The 9,862-nt window shown below is 40.1% G+C and overlaps 1 pseudogene; it reads right to left on the minus strand.

Annotated features, from left to right (window-relative positions):
- Positions 1 to 2,750: 2,750 nt before the first annotated feature.
- On the minus strand, positions 2,751 to 4,398 carry LOC102134839 (dihydrofolate reductase-like; annotated as a pseudogene).
- Between the last annotated feature and the right edge of the window lie 5,464 nt (positions 4,399 to 9,862).

Consider the following 9,862-nt stretch of genomic DNA (forward strand, 5'->3'; position numbering starts at 1 on the left):
ATTTTGCCATTAGTCAGTTCCTTACGTCCTGGGGTCACTAGTTCTCAGCTTCATGGCATTTTGTGATTTTATGTTAGCTTCTTTCAGACTGGTGATGATCAACAATATTAATAGATATAGAACAACCTAATGATTACTCATATAGCAACAGATTAGACTCCTCAAAGTTACAAATGATATTAAATATTTTTAAATGCATGCATGAAATAGCACATGCATATATGCGCACACATCTCTCAATGTATGCTAAAAGGCCTGTCTTATATCTACTGCCACGCCCAGAGAATGAAAATAAAAATTCACATACCATTCTAGAGTTACGTTATGATTTTCAGCCAATGAAGAATGACTGTATATTTCTTGATTTCTACTTGCTGAGGCCTGATAATTGTCTGAAACTTTTTAAAACTGACTTTATTTTATTTTTTATTTTTATTTTTTTTAATGAGTGTAACTTTTTATTAAGGTAGAATTCTTTTCATTAAAGAAATGTATGAAAATGGTTAAGTACAATCAAAAGGCTCCAAAAGTCTTACAGTGAAAACAACGGTCCTGGCAGTTGTTCTTTCCAGAGGCAAACCCTTTTCATTCTCTTAGTTTTTCTTTCTAGAAGTTATTTTCATGGGTTTTTCCAAATTATCTTTTTCTTAGTTTTTCAAGTGAATGCCTATATTAATACATGTAATTTTAAAAAGCCTCTGCAGTTTATAACACATCCTAACAGTCCCCTGCCCTATCCCTCCTAATTCTCCAAAGCAATGATTTTTAACTCCTTTAGCAATGTCTTCTATTTTTTTCTCACTATAACTACTTAGTCATTTCTTGGTTATTTTATAAATTAGTTATTTCTTGATATGACAGATGAAGATTTATCTCTTATACCGTCACTATCTTCACTTTTCCTCCCATATTGTCCCAAAGTAGTTAACAGATTTAGGGGCTAAGCAGTTGCCACATCATTATGACTATGTACATATTGCTCATTGTTGAGAAAAACAGCGTATTATGCTCTTACTTCCTATCCTGTAGTTCTTTCTGCCCTAGAATTAATGATTACCCAATCAATCCTTCCCCCTTATTTTTTTACTTTCGCTTTATCTTCAATGAACTTCTTTCCAAATGTCCCAAATCTGGCAATATCCTATTATTATTTTTAAGAGAAGGCTGGTCTGGAACTCTTGGGCTCAAGCCATCCTCTTCCTTAGCCTCCTAAGTAGCTGAGGCTACAATCATGGGCCACTCCATCCGGGTAATCTATTAATATTTTTACTGCTTTTTAAAGCCAGCTCCATGGCTGAAATATTGCGTGTGTTAGATACTATTTGCTGGATTCATGTCATTCTCTGGTTTGTGTACTCCTTCATTTTGCTGGAGCATGTTCTCCAATAGCTTCCCAAGAAAGGGTACATGGAGATAACCCCTGAGTCTTTGCTTGTCTAAAAATGCATTATTTTACCTTGACCCTTGATTATTTGGGTGAATAGATTTATCAGTTGAAAATAACTTTCTAGAATTCTGAAGGCATGGTTCCATTGTTTTCAGATTTTTTTTTTTTTTTTTTTTTTGGGGGGGAGACAGAGTCTTGCTCTGTCGCCCAGGCTGGAGTGCAGTGGCACGATTTTCCCTCACTGCAAGCTCCAGCGCCTCCTAGGTTCACGCCATTCTCCTGCCTCAGCCTCCCGAGTAGCTGGGACTACAGGCACCCAACACCACGCCCAGCTATTTTTTTTTTTTTTTTTTTTTGTATTTTTAGTAGAGACGGGTTTTCACCGTGTTAGCTAGGATGGTCTCAATCTCCTGACCTTGTGATCTGCCTGCCTCGGCCTCCCAAAGTGCTGGGATTACACGTATGAGCCACCACACCCGGCCAGTTTTCAGATTCTTTTTTGAGACAGGCAGGGTCTCTTCTGTCACCCAGGCTGGAGTGCAGTGGCACAATCACGACTCACTGCAGCCTTGAACTCGTGGGCTCAATTGATCCTTCCATCTCAGCCCTCCGAGTAGATGGGACTACAGGTGTGCAATACAATGCCCAGATAATTTTTTGTACTTTTTGTAGAGACGGGGCTTCACCATATTGCCCAAGATGGTCTCAAGTGATCCACCTGCCTAGCCCTCCCAAAGTGAGCCACTGTGCCTGGCCAGTTTTTCCTGTATTCTCTCTCTACTTCCTTCATTTCTCAAAGGCATCTCAAGCTCAGTGGGCCCAAAACCAAAGTTAAACTCCACCAGAATATCCTGCTACTTCCAACTTTAAAATATATCTTAAATCATAATTTCATACTACATGCAACCCTTTGCTTCCAACTACCATCATCCCTCACTTGAACTTAGAATTGGTTTTCCTGCTTTTGTATTTTTTTTTAAATTATAAACTATTTCAAATAAACCATGTGTGGCTTTATACTTTTTACTACACAAAAAGTGTGAAGATCTGCCAGGTGCGGTGGCTCACATCTGTAATCCCAGCACTCTGGGAGGCCGAGGCGGGTGGATCCCTTGAGGTCAGGAGTTTGAGACCAGACTGACCAACACGGTGAAATCCCATCCCCACCAAAAACACAAAATCAGCTAGGCCTGGTGGCCCGCGCCTGTAGTCCCAGCTACTCGGGAGCCTGAGGCAGGAGAATCGCTTGAACCCCGGAAGGCAGAGGTTGCAGTGAGCCGAAATTGCGCCACCGCAGTCTGCCTGAGATTCAAGAGTGAAAAGCTGTCTGGAAAAAAAAAAAAAGTATGAAGAGATTACATAGTTAAACACGGAATTGCTTTAAGTGCTTGGCATTCACTATTCCCATGCATGCCAGCAGCTTCTTACTGCAAACACCTGGGACTTGCTGTAGAGAAGCTGGAGTACTTTCCGCCCACACACAGGACAGGGAGCTGAAAAGGAAAGAGAGGGTGATAAATACTCCAGCTTGCTCCCCTCGATTTCCCTGCATCTCAGCAGTATGGAGCTTGTTACCAATGAGAACCTGCTCACTGACTTTAAACTGGTTTCCTTACCGTCTCAGTTCCATTTCTCCACACCTCAATTGATGATTTCTGGTAAGACCTAGCAAATAAACTGCTTTCACTGAAATTTCAGTCTTGGAATCTGCTTTGGGTTCCCCAATCTGAGACAGAAATATACTCATTTTTCCATCACTGCACTTCCAGGTTGTTTTCAATTGTTTCACTGTTACAAACAAGGCTGCAACATTTGTCTACAAACCTCTGGATATACACATAGGAAGTTTTCTGTATTTCCCACTAGTGAAAGTGCTCAGTGGAAGGGTATGTTCATCTTCATCTTTAATAAACGCTACCAACATTTGAAAAGCCCGAAAATGTCAAGGACTGGCAAGAGTGCCATATGCGATGTGTGTGGAAAGGCAGCTCACTGTAGGTGCTTGGGACTCAGTAAGGGTGTTGGAGAGGCACTTACTTATAGCAAGAATGTTTCATAAATGATATCGGATATAGTCTAGGTTAGTGGGGAATAAAAACACATTGCTTAGAGGCCGAGACGGGCGGATCACGAGGTCAGGAGATCCAGACCATCCTGGCTAACACCGTGAAACCCCGCCTCTACTAAAAAATACAAAAAATTAGCCAGGGGAGGTGGCGGGCGCCCGTAGTCCCGGCTACTTGGGAGGCCGTGGCAGGAGAATGGCGTGAACCCGGGAGGCGGAGCCTGCAGCGAGCTGAGATCCGGCCACTGCACTCCAGCCTGGGCGACAGAGCAAGACTCCATCTCAAAAAAAAAAAAAAAAAAAAAAAAGAGGGGGAGCAACTTAAACCAGAAAACACCTTCATATGAATCATTCTTCTCATGTACTTCAAATTTGTACTTAATGCCTTTCTCCTCCTGGACATCAGAGAAAACACCTCGGTATTCTGGCAGAAGTTTATATTTCTCCAAATCAATTTCTGGAAAAATGTGTCACTTTCAAAGTCCTGAATGATCCTTGTCACAAACAGTTTAAGATTGCTTGGGTGATTCATGGATTCCTTATAAAACAGAACCACCACCAACCATCCAAATCATGTCTACTTCATTTGCTAATTCTGGTTATTAAGTTTCAAGGCATCATCCAGACTTCTGGCAAAAAAAAAAAAAAAAAAAAAAAAAAAAAAAAAAAAAAAAAAAAAAAAAAAGAGTTCCTTCTGGAGGTTCTTGAGGTCTCTACTGAGAACTAAATTAATTCTGTTCTTTAAAGGGTGATTTTTCTCAGGAAGGGAGAACCAGATCTTCCTACCCATAATCACCAGATTCTGTTTACCTTCTGCTGAAGAGGTTGTGGTCATTCTCTGGAAATACCTGAACTCATTCCTGAGCGGGCGGCCAGGGCAGGTCCCTGTTTTGCTGACGCCAATGTTCTGGGACACAGCGACGATGCAGTTTAGCAAACGAACCATGACAGCAGCGAGAGCAGCTCTGAGCCTGCTCGCTACACCAGGACGCGTGGCCAAGATTGGACTCTTTTTTTAATTGACAACTAATAATTGAATATATCCATGAGGTTTATAGTGATGTCTCAATACACGTAATGCATAGTGATCTGATGAGGATAATTAGCACATCCATCATTTTAAACATTTATCTTTTTTATGTTGGAAATGTTCAATATTCTCCTTCTAGCTATTTAAAACTATGTAATATATTATTGTTAACTATAATAATTCTACAGTGCTATACAATCCTAATAATAGCCAAATAATGTGGCTTCTTTCAGCTTATGTTTAAGCTGAATAGGCAGTACATGTTGGGATGTGAGTAATACTGAATTTTACATGTCAGAATATAACTGATACTGAACATAACCTTGCTTCTCCTCCAGCAGAACAACATTAATATTATCAAGAACAACAACAACAACAACAACAATAACCACCACAACAAAAAAAATATTCCCTGCTCTGGCAATTCATAAAGCCTATCAGTTCTCAAGCTCCCTCCTTGCATGCTTTTCTTCTTTCTTTCTTACATTTCATTAAGTATTTGCTTGAGTAAAATTATGACGCAAGGTTAAATTATGAATTATAAATCATAAATGCCCTTCAATACACAGACACAGACACTAGTACTTATTTTTCAAATAAATATATATAATAGATAATTACATAAGAAAATTTATATGTATAAATGGCTCTACAACTTTCTGAAACTTATAGGTATTACATGGCATTCCATATGAATACAGATTACTCAATTATTTTGAATCAATTAGTATTAATCACATACCTTTTATATGTTTTACTAGGCACGAGGAAGCTAAATATAAAAGATAAAATCTCTGCTCTCAGATTTGCACAGTTGAGAAGGAAAGATCAAGAATAAAACGGGAATTTTTATAAAGTGAATTAAATGCTATAAATATGGAAGCACAGAATACAATGGAGTCAGAAGTGAAATACTCAATTTATATTAGAATTTAAGAGGGTGGCTTTTAATTTTTTATTTTATTTTGTTTTATTTTATTTTATTTTATTTTAATAGAGATGGGGTCTTGCTCTGTCACCCAGGCTGGAGCCCAATGGCGTGAACATAGCCCACTGTAGCATTAAACTCTTGACATACTCACCTTAGCCCCTCGAAGGGCTAGGATTGCAGCCATGAGCCACTGTGTCCAGCCCTACTTCTTGAGTCAAGATAATGTCGAGGCTAGATCTGAAATGTATGTAAGGGAAGAAGGGCAGGAAGAACCTTTCAGGGCATCCTCAACAGTTACAGAATATGTGAAGTCTGGGACTTGTAAAAAAGAATACAAAATACTAGAATAACAGTAAATTTCTCACAATTATTTTTGAAAATTCGCAACATCAAAACAGGTGCTCCTGGGAGGGTCAGCATCTTGGGTCAAGCCCTTCCAGAAAGAGACCCTGAGGTGCAGGTTCTTGAGCAAGGAATTTATTAAAAAAGAGCTCCCAGAATCTGATAAATCTTATATCCACAAAACAGGAAAGGGAAGGAAAACATGCTGAGAAGGTGCATTTCCAGACAGAGATACTGAAAAGATGCCATCAGCCTTATCAGGAGCAGGCATTACAGCTCAGAGTTTGCCCCCCATAAAGTTAAGGAAGCTTTCTCTCCATCCTCCCACAGCAGCTATTAATTGGCCAAGACCCACCCTGGAGATCTGAAAACCACAGGAACGCCAGTCTGTCTGATAAATAGGGAAAGTGGTTTCAGTAGTCCAGGATGATATTCAAAGAAAGCCTGTGATGCAGGCTGTTAAGGCAAAGACCCAGAGAAGCCATGACGAGGCACATAGAAATGAATAAGAAGGTCTAAGGGAATCTGCGAAAGCACTCACATGGTCATTATAGGTGGACATAAAGGAAGCGTTCCTAAGTAGGTTTAAGTCATGGCTAATAAAAAGGCCAGAACACACCAAACTATTGACCGTTATTGATGAATAATTTACATATCATAAAATTCACCCATTTTAAATGTAAATTTTAATGATTTGTAGTAAATTTTCTGAGTCCTGCAACCATCACTATAATCTAGTTTTAGAACATTTTGCTCATTCTGGTAAGATTCCTCATGCCAGTTAACAGTTTATCCCCATTCCCATTCCCACTCTCAGTCCTAGGTAGACACTACTCTGCTTTCCTCTTCCATAGATTTGCCTTTTCTAAATACCTCATATGAATAAAGTTCTTTTTTTTTTTTTTTTTTTTTGAGACGGAGTCTTGCTCTGTAGCCCGGGCTGGAGTGCAGTGGCCAGATCTCAGCTCACTGCAAGCTCCGCCTCCCGGGTTTACGCCATTCTCCTGCCTCAGCCTCCCCAGTAGCTGGGACTACAGGCGCCCGCCACCTCGCCCGGCTAGTTTTTTGTATTTTTAGTAGAGACGGGGTTTCACCGTGTTAGCCAGGATGGTCTCGATCTCCTGACCTCGTGATCCGCCCGTCTCGGCCTCCCAAAGTGCTGGGATTACAGGCTTGAGCCACCGCGCCCGGCCATGAATAAAGTTCTTAACACACGTGGACTTTGGAGCCTGGCTTCTTTGTATATTGTACTTAATATGTTTAACTAATTGTACTGAACATCCACTTCACCCACTTTTATGTCAGACATTATAAACTAGGCTATTTGTGACATATATATGAGGGAGAAGAGATTGCATGCTCTAGTGAGAAAGAGTAACTAGGTAATCCTACAAATAAATTTTTCAAATTTAGAATAAATTTTATGATGCTCTGGAAGTTATGGAAAGGCTTGACATGGGAAACAATATTTGACTGAGTCTAAAGAATAGCAGTTAGCTAGGCAAACAGTAAAGCGTTTCAGATACAGGGAATCAGGATGTGTCCACTATCAAGAGGGAACATGCTCAAAACAACTGACTGAAAACATTTTTTTTTGGCTGACTGGAGTCTGAAGAGTAGAGACAAGACTGGAGGGAAGCAGGGGCCAGGCCAAGTTGAGTCATATTAAGCCATGTTAAAGATTTTGGTCTATTTTAAGACCAACCAAAAGCAATTAGTGTGTTTTAAATTGGGTTTGTTTAGAAAGACCCATTCCATAGCAGCAGGGAACTTTTTAAAAAAGTTTTCAAAATACACTTTCTAAGCCAGGGATCTCCAAACCTTGGTGCATGGACCAGTACCATGGTCTGTTAGAACCTGGGCCGCCCAGCAGGAAGTGAGCAGCTGGCAAATGAGTAAAACTTCATCTATCTTTGCAGCCGCTCCCCATCACTCGCATTACTACCTGCGCTCTGCCTCCTGTCAGATCAGCATTAGATTCTCACAGGAGTGCAAACCCTATTGTGAACTATGTATATGAGGGATCTAGTTTGCATGCTCCTTATGAGAATCTAATGTCTGGTGATCTGATGTGGAACTGAGGCAGTGATGCTAGTGCTGGGGAGTGGCTGCAAATACAGATTAACATTAGTGGAGAGGTTTGACTGCATAAAGACCATAATAAATCAATTGCTTGTGGACTCATATCAAAACCCTATCAGTGAGTGGCAAGTGACAAGCTGCATCCAGTGGCAGGCTTATAGTGGCAAGTGATGTTATCTAACGAAGCCATGAAACCTTCAAAACTGCTTTGCCACTGGAGACCAAGTATCCTGCATTAAAAGATAAGCTTTTGATGTATTTCAATTGTACAGCTGCATCTGATGGCTGGCTTTATAGTGGCAAGTGAGTTGATATACTTCAATTGTACAGTTGCTTCTGATGCAGGCTTTAAGTCAGAATTCAACACTTATTTTAGATTGTGCCTGATCTGGCCATTATTTTATATGTCACCTCCATCCATGTCTCTTTCCTGCACTGCATACTTTGTCACAGTTTTAGTAAGCCCACAAGCTAACCCTAGCCAAAATGAGTAAAAAACAAAGTCACTGGAGAGTTTCTTTGAAAAGGGAGAAAGACCCCAATGATGAGGCAGTAGAAGACTCTATGACCGCTACCAAAAACAACAACAACAAAAAAAGCTGCATTTAAAATAAAATACCAAGAGTCCTACTTAAATTACAGGTTCATTGCAACAGGTGATTCATATTCTCCAAGCCCACTTTGTATAATATGTGGCGACTGGTTATCTAACAAAGCCATGAAACCTTCAAAACTGCTTTGCCACATGGAGACCAAGTACCCCGCATTAAAAGATAAGCCTTTGGAGTTTTTTTTTTTTTCTTTTAAATGTGAACACGAAGAACAGAAGCAATTATTAAAGGCCACCACTTCATCAAATGTGTCTGCACTGAGAACATCATTCGTAGTGGCTAACCACATTGCTAAAGCTAAGAAGCCCTTATTGGTGAAGAGTTGATCCTACATGCTGCTAAGAACATTTATCATAAACTTATAGTAAAGGCTCCAGTTCAAAAGGTGGCACGTGTTCCTCTTTCGGCTAACACCATAACTAGACAAATTGATGGAACAGTAGAAGATATTGAAGAACAATTATTAGGGAGAATTAATGTTACCATGGAGTGCAATCCAGGTTGACGAGTCTACTGGTGTTGACAGAAAAGGCAACAATGCTTGTTTTTGTGCGATATATTTTTCAGGAGGATGTACATTGGGATATGTTATTTGCACTTTTGTGGCCAACCAACACCACAGCTACAGAAACATTCAAATCTTTGAATGGTTACATATAAGGAAAACGGAATTGGTCATTTTGTATCAGTATATGCACAGATAAAGCAGCTGCCATGATTGGATGGCTTACTGGTTTCACCACTCAAGTCAAAGAAGTATCCCTTGAATGTGAATCTACATACTGTGTTATCCATAAAGAAATGCTGGCTAGCCAAAAAAAATGTCACCTTAGCAATGTTTTGCAGGACATGATTAAAATTATCAGTGACATAAAAGTACATGCCCTTAATCCACATCTGTTTGCACAGCTCTGTGGGGAGATGGACACAGAGCACACACATCTTCTCTTATACACAGAAGTGAGATGTTTTTCTAAAGGTGTATTACTGGTTGGAGTTTTTGAATTATGAGAGCCACTCCAAAGATTTCTTTTAGAAAAACAGTCACCACTGACAGCACATTACAGTAACACAGAATGGGTCGCAAAACTTGCTTACCTGCATGACTTATACAAACCGCTCAATATACTCAATTTGTCACTTCAGGGGTGAATGACAACTGTGTTCAAGTCTTAACAACTGTGTTCAAGTCTTCAAAAATGGCTCCTTTCAAAGCCAAACTGGAATTATGGGGGCAATGAGTGAACGTTGGGATTTTTGGCATGTTTCAAACATTAGCAGAAAGTTTGAAAGAGACTGAACCAGGGCCTTTGCTCTCTCAGCTGCTGCATGACCACTTATCTCAGCTTTCAAAAGTTTGTGCATTACCGGGTGTGGTGGCTCATGCCTGCAATCCCAGCACTTTGGGAGGCTG

The sequence above is a fragment of the Macaca fascicularis genome, chromosome 13 (genome assembly GCF_037993035.2).
Source record: "Macaca fascicularis isolate 582-1 chromosome 13, T2T-MFA8v1.1".
NCBI classification, from domain to species: Eukaryota; Metazoa; Chordata; class Mammalia; order Primates; family Cercopithecidae; genus Macaca; species Macaca fascicularis.